This window comes from Aptenodytes patagonicus, chromosome 10 (assembly GCF_965638725.1).
Source record: "Aptenodytes patagonicus chromosome 10, bAptPat1.pri.cur, whole genome shotgun sequence".
NCBI lineage: Eukaryota > Metazoa > Chordata > Aves > Sphenisciformes > Spheniscidae > Aptenodytes > Aptenodytes patagonicus.
In genome coordinates this window covers 18,576,271-18,590,714 of record NC_134958.1, presented here as the reverse complement: position 1 = coordinate 18,590,714, position 14,444 = coordinate 18,576,271, and the positions used below count along the sequence as shown (strand labels likewise).

At 36.2% G+C, this 14,444-nt stretch overlaps 1 protein-coding gene across 10 annotated transcripts in view; it reads left to right on the top strand.

Annotated features, from left to right (window-relative positions):
- The window catches only part of OTUD7A (OTU deubiquitinase 7A), a 181,465-nt gene that overhangs the window by 24,544 nt on the left and 142,477 nt on the right, over window positions 1-14,444 (top strand). The window contains exon 2 of one of the 10 annotated variants that reach the window (XM_076348350.1): window positions 4,608-4,698. The exons of the other annotated variants lie outside the window; for them this stretch is intronic. The gene's annotated coding sequence lies outside the window, so the exon portion shown is untranslated. The remainder of the gene's footprint in view (window positions 1-4,607; window positions 4,699-14,444) is intronic. 10 annotated transcript variants of the gene reach the window in all.

Below are 14,444 nucleotides of genomic sequence, written 5' to 3'. Positions count from 1 at the left end.
TGACATAAAGATGCAGAGCCCCTCGTGAGCCAGTGCTGAAAATAAAAGAATGATGAATTGTTGACTACTTTTGCTGTAGTTCTGTCACAAGAAGTTCCTCATCACTGCTCAGTATCACGCACACACAGTGATACTCGTGGCTACGTGGGCATACATAGCTCCACACTGCAAGAGGGAATGGTCTCTTTTGTTGTCCCTTAGATGCACCTTTAAATTGACCAGCTATAATACTGTTGTTGTATTTTAGCAAACTCTTGAGGCTTCTCTCCCTAGGCCTGAACAGTGCTACAATTTCTAGCATACAGATATAAATTTAATGTAAACAGAAAGAAACCTTTCATACTTTTCATTTGACCTTCAGCATCTCAGACAAATACTTGAAACTGATGATCAGGGCAAGTATTTTGCAATGGACTGGTTTAAAATACGTTGCTGGACGCAACATATACAACTCAAATCACATCTAGGATGACACACAGTCAGTGTTCTGAGCTCTATATCCAAAGGAAACTAATGTCTGATAAATTTGGCCCACATTTTATTTTAACTCAGTCCTTACAGATGACATTGACTTTAAAAAAGGTTGCTATGGCACAGATTTAAAGCAAAGTGTATTAAGCTTCTGGAATTGAAAGTGCTGTCAGTAGGAAAAGTGTTGTTTTCTTATTTATAATCTGTTATTAAAATATGAGCGTGATAGCTGTTGAGTCTGGATCTGGCTCCATTTTCTGCTGTTGGTGTGAATGGACTAAATAGTCTCCCTTCTATGGATGAACGCCAGATTTTGCCCAGGTGTGCATGTGCCACTCACACAGGGGTAAGCTAGAGTTTCCCCATTTGAATCTGGAATATAGCTGAATATACTTTCTATTACAAGCCTGTATGCTTTTGATAAAGCTGTAACATAGATTCTGGTGTGGAGTATAGAACCAGTGTGGGCTATGTATGCCCACACAGCAGAAATGATGGTATGACATGAAACAGAAATTATGTTTTTGTGAATCTTGCTCTTTTGTGATATTATGTTTTCATGTTTGTAGTTTACAAGAAGCTCAGTCTTCTTCAGGACAGCTTAATTCATGTATAATGTAATAACTGTTAAGAGTGTGAAGCTGGGTAGGGATCAGGTGTAATAGACTAATAATTTGCTATATGTATAGTGCAAAAATAACTGATCGTTTGCTTAATCATAATGTATCTATTTTTGAAAAAGGTAGTTTTTTGCAAATGGGATCTAGAAGATTTTGGTCTTTGTTTACCAGTACAAATTCAAATAAGGATGATAATGGCTGGATGTTAGAGACTCCAGGTAAGCGTGGAACGAGCAGGTGGGAAGGTCCTTAGTCCTTTCATAGTAAGCCTACCCCTGCATCTTTCATTGCCCCTGGCACATCTCCCTTATAGTCATGTTGGCAGATTCAGCAAAAAGGCCAGGGACTGAAGAGACTTTCAGTGAATGGAACTCCAGGTCAGGAATTTTGTAGAGCTGTATACATGCAGGCATATGAACATTGACTCAGATCTTACCAGTGCAACCATTGTGCTCATCATTGCCATAGTTGCCCTTCCTGTTACTTATTAAAAAATTAGGGAATCTATGTTTTAATTAGCCAAAGTACTAATGTATGTAGAACATCTAATTTTAATTTAAAACCATATGTTTTAAATCTAATCACTGTAATGTTTTCATGTGATTTAGAGTCTTGTATGACTTCATTGGTATCGTATCTGTCTTATTTGGGGAAAAAATGCTATTTTATTACATTTTTTATTTACTGCATAGACAGATAAGAACTTTAAAAATGTGTATATCATCTTATTGTCACATATTGTTATTTAGCTCATTATTGCCTTTAGACGCAGTAACTTCTATAGCCTTAATAGGAGGAGAACAACACTGGCAAGGCGTTCCCACGTAGTTACGTATTGCTGGAGAGAAAGTTGGAGTTGAAAGGGGGAGAGGACTAAGGGAACTAGCAGAATATTTGTCACCAGATAGTCTAGATCTCAGATCTTACAGTGTTTAATGAAGTCTCCTTCTGTTTTATATATTCTGCATTCCCCAAAACATAGTGAAATCTGAATCTCCTTTTGACTTTAATTTCATAAAATATCTTGGGACTCATATTAAGCAAAAATTAAACATAAACTTTTAATTAAGGAAATGGCAAACCCCTAAAATACCAAGTGCAATTGTTATTAAATTGAGGACTGAAAGAAGTAGAAAAGGCTTTTTTTGGTTGTTGTTGAAGATTTTGTAGTCTACTAGTTCATTTATAGCTGATACGCACTGCACGGCCATCAAATGCATTCATAGCTATTTAGACCAAAACATAGAGCTAAATGGTATGTGGACCTTCTGAACAAATTAATCAGTGTTGCCCTAATGAAAAAAACGGGAGATTACCCTGGCTGCTTAGATGGTCTGAAAATTCAGCAGTGTAGTCTTATGCAAGAGCAGAAGTTTACCAGCTCAAGTGCGATGTAAATGTTACATAGGTGTTACACTGCATCTTTCTGTATTTCTTTATTGTTGGTCTCCTAAGACAAAGCATGACACAAAACTGAGGAAGTCGAGTGTCCCCAGATAAGATGGCAGAACTGTCCTCAAATCCTTGATAGTAATTAATCGGTTTTATTTTAAAGGCAGATTAATTAGTATATGCATGTAAATGTAACAGTACAACTATTTCACCATCAGATATTTTCTAGTCTCTTTGTTTAGCTGTCCTTCCCCAACTACTGACCCAAGGGAGTAAAACTGTAAATCTAACAAGCATGGAGATGCTGGAGATGTGAAAGACTTGACTTACAGTTCTGTTTTTATATTGTTCTCCTAGCATAACTGCTTCTGTGATGAGTATTTCTGATTTTAAATAGTTTGAAGAGACAAAGTTAATTGTGATGTATTTTGGGTCTCATGCTCCGTTTACTTCAGACTTTTGTTCTTCCTCTATTTGAGGTCAATGCTGTCTATTTTAGGATACGATTATACCAGTGATTTTTAGTCATAGTGCTTTGCTGTAGTGTTTTACTCCAGAATATTATAGACATTATCTGTATTTATCTTATTTAATATCTCTTGGATGAACCCTTGGCAAAGCTTTAGGTTTGAAATAGAGAAATTGTTGAACTTGCTTATTAGCTTTTATTAAAAGGGTTTATAAATTCATTTAATAATTTAGAGTCTCAGCCTTTTGAAATACACTTTAATTTGAAAAAAAAAAAAATCAAAAATCCCAGGACAAGAGTATAAATTTGCTCTAAGATAGTTTGACAATATAATTTCTTATGTAATATATAGAAGAAATGGAGGATTGCTATTGCTGAAAGTATTTTTGAATACTTCCTTTTTTTTTCAGAATGAGTATATCTGCAAATACTTCATGATACATTTAGTAAAATTAGTAAGTTTCACGTTGTGTATTGAAAATTTCATCAGTCAGAACACTGAGTTACGCTCTCTGATCATGATTTCAGTCTTGTATGCGATGCTTCAATACCATTTAACCTGTGCAGAGAACAACGTATGTTTTTTTTAATACAAGGGTAAAATAGCCATTTGTCTCTGTCAGTGTTTCGCAGATACTCAGTGCTCTACAGTGAATTTTTTTTCACTTGCACGTTCTCTTAGGATCTGCTGAGTAATTACATGCATTGACTAGTTAATCAAAGAAGGGGCAAAACCGATGTAGAAATTGAGCAAACTGTGAAAGAATTTTGATTCTCGTTTTTGTCACAATGGTTATATTTCTACTATTGTTTTCAGAATCAGAGTAAGGAACACTGAGAACTTGTTCTTTAATTAGATGCTTGAAATACCACGTTTCTAATCCTGATGTCTGCTGATGCTATTAGTGATCTCTGTCATATGGAAATTTACAAAGTTGTTACTGCTGCATATGACCAGGAGATGTAATACATTTCTAAGCTATTGCTATGATGTTATCAGAAACATGTTCTAATGCCTGTGATTAAAATGGCTAGCTGCCATGGTGATAGTACCATAGAAACTGGTAAAATAATCATTGCTTATTAGGAAATCTGAATGGAAAAAATTCTTCTCTATTTTTCTATCTTTTGTGTTTCAGCGCCTTAGCAGGAATGAAACTCTGCTGCTGTTATATTCCCGATTGAAAAAATTATTGAAAAAATTCCTTTGCTCTGTGTTATACAGCAGACCGGGCTAAGTTATTGTATTGTCGAAACATTAAATGCGTTGAGTGACTGGCAATTCAGTCGTTCCACAGACTACTTCTAGTCTTAAGAACAGGGGCATTGGAGTAGAGGCCTTTCTTACGGCATTGTTTTTTGTTGTTAAGTCACTTTACTCTCTTCTACTGTAATTACTTTCTAAATAGTGCAGTAAGTATAATTTTCTTCAACAGCACTCTTCCAGCAAAGAAGGGCTATGACTGTGTCCCATAATAGGCAGCGTCTACATAGACACTCAAAGCACAGTAATGACAGAACTTTAATCTGGGAGCCTGACATTGTAAAGGGTTTTGTCTGTCTTGAGCTATGCAAATAGTGAATACAAGAATGCCAAGTAAGATCATATAGCAGGTAATATCTTTACTTGATTAGCTTTTTCCTTCTCTTTTGAGATCTATTACAACAAGAAACAAAGTGCGAGAAACAGTCCCTGACTTGGATTGCTCTGTCTCTTGGTTGGAATGAGTCATTTCTCTATTACTGGTAAGTGGCACTATCGGGTACTTATACCCTATTGGAAATTGCTAAGCAAGGATGTGGAGGGAGTGATCCCAGATATATCTGTCTAGGTATATACTCGCCAAATTTCTGTGCAAACACTTATATTGCCTTCAAAGTTTCCAAGGTACTGCAAAGGAGCTTTTGTTCTGTGTTAAATAGTTTTCCCTGTTAACACTGAGATCAGTGTCGAGGACAGATCCTTGATGGTGATAAACTTGAGTTTATTAGTTAGATTCAGTCTGTACTAAGCAGCAAACAGTAGAAGTAAACACAGGCTATCAAACTCTACACTTAGATACAGATATGACAGCACACTCGCTCTAATCAGAATAACATACCTATCTGAGAACAGAACCCAGACCAAAGTGTTGCAGATGGATATGTCAGGAACACTTAGTTTCAGATCTACCATCCCTTACCAGAAACCTGCCCATCTCTCACCTGAGAATATTCAATATCCCAGTAGCTTCTATTTTAAGTCTTAAAGCTGTTACATTGTCAATTCCAGAGAAAAGGAGGACATACAGGTGTATTAAGTAACATTGTGGTAATGGGAAAAGATTATTTTAGTGTAAAGAAAGCATTGATTTAGCAAACTATAATTAAGCGTGAAGCAATGAAATCACCTCCCATGTCTCTCTAAATAACTCTTTCCATCTTTGTCTCAGGAAGAGTACAGGTGAATTAAAGGAAAGATAGAGTATAAAGGGAAGGCAGACTTACATAATTCCAAGAGAAATAATGACAGAATACACAACCTGTACATAAAGTTCACATGTGGGAAAGATTCAGGGAGGATCATGTGTTCATCAGTTCTACAAGTACAACTAAGTAAGAGCTGGAGAGAAACTTCCCTTCAGCACAAATTAACAGAAGTAACATATAATGTAATAGTCTCCCAGAGAAGGCCACGAGGATAACATTAAATAAAGTCAGGTTGATAACAGTGTCTGCAGTTTGATAAGTTGAGGCTGTTTGCTGTTAAGAAATTGCCACTGAAAAGTAGTAACGTTTTCATTAACCGTGAGTACTGGGATGCTCGAGCATTTACAAGCTGAGGATTAAATTCGAGATTGTGAGGTTAACTTGAAAATTTGGAATTTAAAACAAAAATCACAAAAGCTGAGATGCTTTATATCAATTTCAATTTTTCTCAGTAAATGTTTCATGTTTTGTTTTTCAATAATCATAAAAGCAAGACTTGAAGCAAAACCATGGGAACGCATGTCAATGCCAAGTAATTTAGGGGAAGCTCCAGGTCTGAGTGACAGTTTGCCACAAGGATTTGAGGTCCTATAAGTTATTCTCACAGCTTCTTATCATGTATAGTTTTGATATCCCGGGGGGCAGGGGCAAAATCGGATATTCTAATATTGGGCTTTATACAATGTTTGTTCTGTGTTGAAAGACCTGCATGAAGGAATGAATTTTTGAGCCATGTAGTTGGGGATGACTTTTAGTGGATGAGGAACACTTGGAATGACAGGTCCTGTAGAAGCTAAGTGTTTCTTAGCAATAGACTGTTTGTTCCTTCAGGCTTTATACGAAAGCAATATTTTAGGACCTCAGATATACAGAACTCACATCTATCTGTTTATAATTGAAGTTTTCTTGCATGTTTGTGTTATGGTAGAGTTCCTCTGTTCTGTTCATTGCTAAATACTTGGAGGCAGAGTTTCAAATAAGCTAGGAAAAGTTGTTTGCACTCATATAAATAATCCTCCTCTTCTGGGAGGCACCCAGAAGTGCTTTACTGATTTTCTTTTTGTCTCATATTCTTCTCTCTCTATGATCATACTTGTATCTCTCTGCTCTAACATTCCAAACTGAGGATGCTTAATAGATAAGGACTCTATAACAGTTTTGGGCAGGAAATACAAAGGTAGATATTTGTTAGTGTATAGGCAGACTGTAAATGCTCAAAGCAGAATTTAATCAGGATTAATAAAAGGATGCCTATTCTTGGCAAGAATAGGAGGAAACTAAAGGCTGTGAAAAAACACGTTCTATGAAAGTTACACAGTTTTTTCTCCTCCTTCAATAAAGAAGGTTCTCTTGAAGAAGCCCTGTGTAGAGAGTCTGTAATGTCTCCTGGGCAACAGAGTTTACTTTTTTATCATTCTGCATTGTTCAAAATTTCTTCTGACATTGATAGATAAAAGCATGTGCAGACGAAAGAGTAGCACCATAAAGCCTAGAGCTGCGTTGTTTGTAACAATATTCATTATTATGTTGTCTCTCTCTGGGCTACATCATCTTTGTAACAGGAGATACCCGTTTTCTATCGCTTAATCCATCCCAAGTACTTTTCTCAGTTCCTTTACCCTTCAAAGGGAGAATCCCTGTAACTGGCAAAGGAGGATGGGTCAAACAGAGGCTAGTAGGTTGGAAATTGAATCTCAGGACTTGTGACTGGGAGAATTAACAGTTTTGCAATGGGGTCCAAGCCTGTTTGAACTGGCTTTGTTTGTGATTATAAACGCATGCTACAAACTATTCATTACTTATTACACATGGGAGATCTTCTTTAAAGCAAGCCTGAAGGTGCTGATTTACTGGCACATGTACCTTACCGATATGATGTATTGGTTATCTGCAGGCCTGGTAGCACTCTGACCGCAAAAAGATGACATGCTCATTTCAGCAGATGAGCAATATGCAGTCATACTGGAAAACCTGATGAATGCGCATCCAGTTGAGGTACTGCTAGTTTGTCTGCTCTCCCTCAGTGCTAATGCAGATCAGGTGCTTGAGATAAGCTCTTATGAGCACAAAATGTTGCACTAGTGAAGTGTAGACCTCAATTAACATGGAAATATAAATCATTGCCTTTTGCTACCACAGGAGATGAATATTCATGCCTGAGCAGCTCAGTTGTAAGTATCTGGAGTTGATGAGATGGTTGCATCTAGCTGATAATCTCTTGACTTTCTTTGATACTGAATTTGACAAACAGAGCCATTATCATTTTCCTTCCTCCAATTTTGTCTCCTAAAATATGCTTTACATGAAAACGGGAAAAATGGTTCCTTCAAGAGCTAGTCCGTTGTTAGCTTTCATTCCACATGCCTCATATTTAATATAAAATATTTTCCTATCCAGTATAAATAGAGGGATATGTACTCATGAGAGAAGATAGCTCTGAAGCCGATTGGTTGTCATTAAATGTATATTTAGAGCTATCAAAGAAAAATATGAAATATCCTTCCTTGGATTTCATAATGAAGTTTACCTCCATAAAAAGATGCTTTATTTTTGTGAGGAAAAGTTTAGAAGAGCACATAATTTTAGTCTGCATGCTGTATGTCATTGTGGGTAGAAATAATCCTGTGACTGGTTTTACCCCAATTATTATCTTACAGAAGTTACAATAACATATGTATACATATGTTTTCTGTGAAACATTTTTCTTCTACAAATCTGAGATTTATCAGCGGAGGAGAAAATGATTCTGTCTGTAACAAATTCCTTGAGAGTCATGCTGCCATGGTCCTTGGGAACTGGAGAAAAAGAGGTCTGGAGCTTTAAAAATACAAAACCAATCCACCTCCCCCAAACCACTGAAATGGACCTTCTTTCCTAGTAAAATAATGCCAGAAAATAGCCTTTGAGTTGTGGAGTTCTGAGTCTCTTTGGCAGAAAATGACTTCAGAGGGAGTAGTTGTGGCAGTAAAATACATTTTAAGCTGAAATGCTAAAACAGTGAATGGCCAACAAGCGTGTTTAGCTTACTACTCTTACCGTTACTCTGCACACACCTGGAAAACAAAATCTTTTGCTGTCAGAGAGCTTCAGATTAAGTCCCAGATGTTTTAAAACACTTCTCATGACTGATATCTATGGGAAAAAAGTCTATTTTGTGCTGCTTGAAATGATGCCATGTCAGTATATTCACTTTTAAAGTGGGGCAAAATATAACTGTACAAAATAGTTTGCCGTATAGGTGTGATTTCTTGGCGATGATTTATCTGCAAGCCATATATTTCTTGGATATGGCTATGGAAAATACATTATGTTTAGAGAGAGGAAAAAAAAAAGAATAGATTTTCAGGAAACTTGTACCTTCCCGGTATTGTACAGTATATTTCATGGGTAATTTTATAACTGATTCAGTGCTGTACAGTAAAATCTTAAGACCTAGATGAAAAAATCTCTAATAAGTGAAACTCTAATTATGGTAGCTTGTGGTTCTTATTTGTTTTTATCACCACACCATGAGAAACTTAATGTAGTGTTAATTATAATTGTATGATTTGAGATAATGAGCACTACATCCAATCCGTTACATTTTTTTCTTTAAATGCAACAGTAAGAGTGGGGTTTGCTAGTGTTATGAAGGTAAAAATGCCAAAGCAGAACTTAACTTTCTGTACAGACGTTTATGCAAAATGTGACCTTTATTTGATCTTCCAGCTTAAGTTACAAAGCAAACGAAATGCAATAGCTGTATATATATAACTATATATATGTATATAGTTACAAGGGGCTACCAGGGTTTTTGAAAGAAAAGGAAGAGGTTGTTGAAAATGTAGCTGAAGATTTACAGGCGTGCGTTCTAGAAGAATGAGTTACTGACAAATAGCAAAAATATTTATTAAAAAACCTGTAGAAATCTTTAAACCTTGTACAATTATTTTGAAGTAGGGAAGTAGCTAATCCTACAGTAGTTTGCTAGAAAAGTTGCTTTTTTTAAAAAAATTTTTTGTAAATTCCTGAGCAGCCGGGTAAGATAAAAGCTTATCACCCATTTAATAAAATACCTGGATGGAGAGAGCTGCTAATAATATGCAGTGTTCCTTCTGTGTTGCTTCTGTACGTTTCCACTGTTTGTTTGGCTGGAATGTAGTGATGTTATGTATTTGTAGAACTAACAGCTCTTCTTTTCTTCAAGCCTTACACTGTTAAATTGGGTCACTGCATATAATGCATGTTAAATAAGACAAGAGGTTTTGTTGTATTTACAGAAAAAGTTAGTAGCAGGATTTCATAGTATTACAGGAAACATATATTACAGTTAAGAATAAGCACGTTTCCTTTAAATACATTACCAGTAGTTCACAAAGTAATGTGTTCTAATCCCTATGTATGTAAATGTCACAGGATTCGATAAAGTTGACCAAATGTAACAGAAAGCAGACTGTAGCTCTGAGGTTCAGTGGCTTGGTAGATCTTTGATTAGTGTTTTGCAACAGAACATTTAAGTTTTGTGTGTTAATAGTTGAGATAATTCTACTTTTTTGAAAGAGAGAGAGACTAAAGTGAGTTATTTTATAGTGTCAGTAGCCTATGCAGAGAGAATTGTTTTAAAAGTTTCCAAAGCTCCTTGACTCACTTGAAAAGCTGACTACAGGTCCTTAAGAGATCACATAACTTCTTATAATGGGATTTAGGCTTCTAGGTCATTTGAAGAATTTTTTAAAATTTATTCTTGTCCTGATGATTAAACTGCCAGATGAAGTTGTAACTTCATTAATAGTCAAGCTGTAAAACCCCAAATCAAAACATTGATTCTATACCTGAAAAAGTAGAGCTGCCTATCAGCCCCAAAACCCTTGTGTTTTCTCTGTTCTTCTGTAATTTGTAAACATAAACAGTTTCCTAGCCCTTAGACTTGTCTATTTAAAACTGAACGTGCAGTTGTATAGTCTTTCCTAAGCTATGGCAAATACATTTTGTACTGTCACGTCTCTGCTAGGCATTCCTCTACTGCTTTTTTGCTGTAACAATAGGAATTGAATATGTGATAAAATACTTGTTGATTTTAGGTCATTCAAGCAAACACTGCTGTTCATAAAGACAATATTTTTGGAGAGAATTCGTAAGTTGGAAGATAGTATTTCATGTCAGCTCAGATGGTAGCCTAAAAAGCAAGCTTTTTTTTTTTTTTTAAACTGAGAGCTCACATGCTCTTTCTGCTTTTTTTCTGGGTACGATTCTGTATGTCTTTGCTAGCTTTGAAAAAACAGTCGGGGTTCTGCAGAAATCCAAAAATGTCCTGAATCAGGCATTAGTTAATGTTTTCATTACTGACTTGGATGAGAATACTTGTGTTATTTATCTGTGAAAACAAGATAGGAGATATTGCAAGAACTTTGGAGGCTAGGAATAGAATGAAACATGGCCATGACAAACTGAATGTGTAATCTAAAATAAGCACCGTGTAATTCAATAATTAGTACACTTTAGTAAGAATAATCAAAGTTTCTGAGTACTAGTCAATTGGACAGGTTCCTAGTCTGAGAGCTAGTTGATTGTATGTGATACTGTGGTATCCCTGCTCTTAATTTCGTGCAGAAGAATATCTATTGAAAGGAAACTACCATTCATGCCATGTTTCCATCCATGCTTGTCTAAGAATCCAGTGCAGTCAGAAATACTGAGTGCCTTTCTTTTCTGTGTGTTCCCACCCTTCTGGGTTTAAAAGTGTTTCAGTTTAGAAACGCCTATCTTGTTTATTAAGTTTGTTTCCAGTTTCGATTCTAGTTTAAAGTAATTTAATTTCAGATTATTTATTTTCCTGAAAATAACAAAAGTACTTGATTGGCAACCAGTTACGCTTCATTCTTACTGCTGTGGATCTAAACGTGTTGTAGAACTGCTCTAAATATATGTTGTCTTATGAATCCCATGCTTGCCAGTCATAGGGTTTACACTGATTTGTGAATAATGATCAGTCATGAAACAAATTTTCTAAAAAAATTTATTTTCAGTACCTCTCAAGAAAAATTTCAAGTGAAACTGCCCAAAGAATGGGCAAATGTACTAAATAATAAAATTTGCTTTAGTGTTCAGGGGAGTAGGGCTTAAAAGTTATCCTTTTCTATTCCAGAATGTAGTTTGTATGTACTAATGGGTGAATTCTTCAGAGACTTTGCATCTGTTGTTGACTGCAGTGGGGATTTAGTGTTTTGATGAAGAGATGCCTAGGATGTGACTCATTAGATTTCTGAGTCTGGTGGGACGTTTATGAGTTTTTATGGTCTGATCTCCTGATATCACTCAAGCTATAGAACTTGGTGGTGGAGTGATAGCTGAGCTCAGATGTCTCAATTAACCAGTAAATGTATGCAGGTTTACAATTATCATGACATAAAACATACAAAATATATACTATATTTGTAAAAGTGGTAATAGAGTGTGAGATTTATAAGTATCTACATACTTATTTTGATAGAACTTGCTTTCTATCTATTTGCATTTTGTAAATTTATCCTATGATAAAAAGCTCCTGTTGGCTTCTACTAACTAGAATGAGACCATAGGTAGATTGAGGCCTGCATGTATAAGTCAGATTACAGAATCAAGGCCAGGATGGAGAAGCTGCTAAGGCTGTTGTACAAACTGGCACTTAAAGTATTTTATATATCCAGAATTACCTACAGTGTCCGGTGCAGCAAGTGTTTGGGGGAAAAAGTCTTTTTTTTCTTAGCACCGTAAGCTAAGACAGTTGTTAAATTTCATGCTCAGCTTCAGAGTTTATATGCGATCATTGAAGATGAGTATCTGCCTTAAATAAAGGAGTAGGTCATTAATCTTTTGAGCTGTTCATGCAATCTTTGCAAATACAGAGGCCTTGAGGATAACATAATTTCAATAGCAGAGCCTGCTAGCTCTTGTGTGTCAGTGTGTTGTTAATTGGAAGAGAATGATAGTATATTAATAAACATACATGCTTCCAAGCTGAATTCTCACCAATCTGTTTTAAATAGTTGCCTTTCTCAGATCTTTACTGTTAATGAAATTACCTCCTAAGATTTTGTGTATCTGAAAAGATGCAATAAGTGCCAGAACCTAAATTAATATGCCATAGGAGCTTTCCTAATGAAATTAATATGGCATTTATAACCTTTTTAGAGAGGCTTTTCACCAATTACAGCCTAAAATAAACTCCCAGGAGACTAAGATGCTCTTTTTTTGCCCAAGCTTTTATACTTCTGCCTGCTTCCTTTCATGATACGTGAAATGGAAATCGTGACATAAAATGTAATTCTTTGATACCCTTCCATGGATTCATAACTTCTTTATTATTAGTTGTGAACTTCAATTTTAGATTAGTGTTTAATTTTTTAATTTGGTAGGCTGCATTTTTTCATGAGGTAGCAGCAACTAGCAGTATGAAATTAATTTTTCTTTTGAAAAAATGTGTTTTCCATTTTCTAGCAAAATGCTTTTGTGACTGCAATGCAAAACTTCAATCTGAGACCTGCAGTTACAAAGTTGAATTGTGTAAATGTTTTCTCGTTTGGGGGAGTTTGATTTCTTCTTTTCTTTTTATGTTTTTGTTTTGTAAATGGTGAATAAAATGTGCTTAAACTTTTGTAAATAGGTAGTACTCTTCATAAGGTAGGCCATACCATGTTGAAGAGAACTAGCAGGAAACTGAGTATTATAGCTGTCAAAGGTAAGATGGAGCTAAAACCAGCATTTAGTGGAGCTACATACTGGGGTTTATTTACAAACCAACAAGATTTAAGCTTTTATCACATGATTCATTTTGCATACTCACTCACCAGTTCTGCTGCCAGCACTACATTTGCTAGGTCTTGACTTCCCTTCCCAGCAGGGAGATCACCGCTAGTTTGGGAAAGCTGGGTAGAAAGTTGTGTTGGTTTGTACTGTGCATCTCCTTGTAGTTACCGATCTTGGACACCACTGGCCAGGGTCCCTGGGTATCCCCTGGCATTCATTTGTCTCCATGCACCTCTGATGTCTAGGATTTTCCCTCACTTCCAGAGTCTTTTCTCCAGTCATGATCTTTCCTGGCCCCTTCTTCTTTCCGAGACTACTACTTCTTTCTGGGAACGCTCATTTTTGGCACCCAAACTCCTATTTTTCCCCAATCTAAATAGTCAGTGTGCAGAAACACAATGTGTGAGCAGCCTTTTAATTGCACGTTCTGCCTCTGTGTTAATTGGAGGATTCAGAATGTGACCCTTCTGTTTAGTCCAGGTGTTATCAAAGTTTACAAGCAGCCTGTACAGATTGCAGCAAGCAAGTACCAGTCTTCCGCTTGAGAGTTCAAAATTCAGACATTCACCCACAGACGCACACATATGCCCAATTATCGCTGCCTGTTAGGATTTGCAATTGAAGCTAGTCTTTTAACTATGACAGCAACTAATGTGCTTATGCCAAAAGCTATGTTTGGTGCCATTAGGAAAACCTTCATTCACCTTGTCATAGTCTCTCATCTTGACTAACATGAATATCTAGCTTTTGCATCTTTCTTACAGGAACTGAATTTCTAAGATTACTTGGTAGGGAAGGAATCCAAACATGGATTGGTGCTTAAACAGGAGGGACAGCATATGACTGTCAGTTTACATCTCATGACAATTTCAGGGTTTACTCTATTTGCAGGTCTTATATAATGTGAGAACTTTCACATGCTGCAGTACTTAACATGACAGATTTCAGGTAGCTTTACAGTCCTTTAATCATGCAAAAGACTCCCCTATTGACTATATGTGTAGAAACATACAGGTAAAATTTCAAAATAAAGGAAGGTGGCCTAGTAGCAGCAAGAAAATGTCTTCATTCTTATTGTGAATTTTGATTATTTCTTTTTAACTTTTCATCTGACTTTTTGTTGATGACCTTTTCTTTGGTGCTTCCTACATGGTTAATGTGAGGGTGTCCCTTTGCTGGACTGGGGAAGGGTCAAGTTTCCCCTCACTTTTCGGACTCAGCAGTCCAGCTGGCTGTTATGTCATGTCTGGAGGTAATTG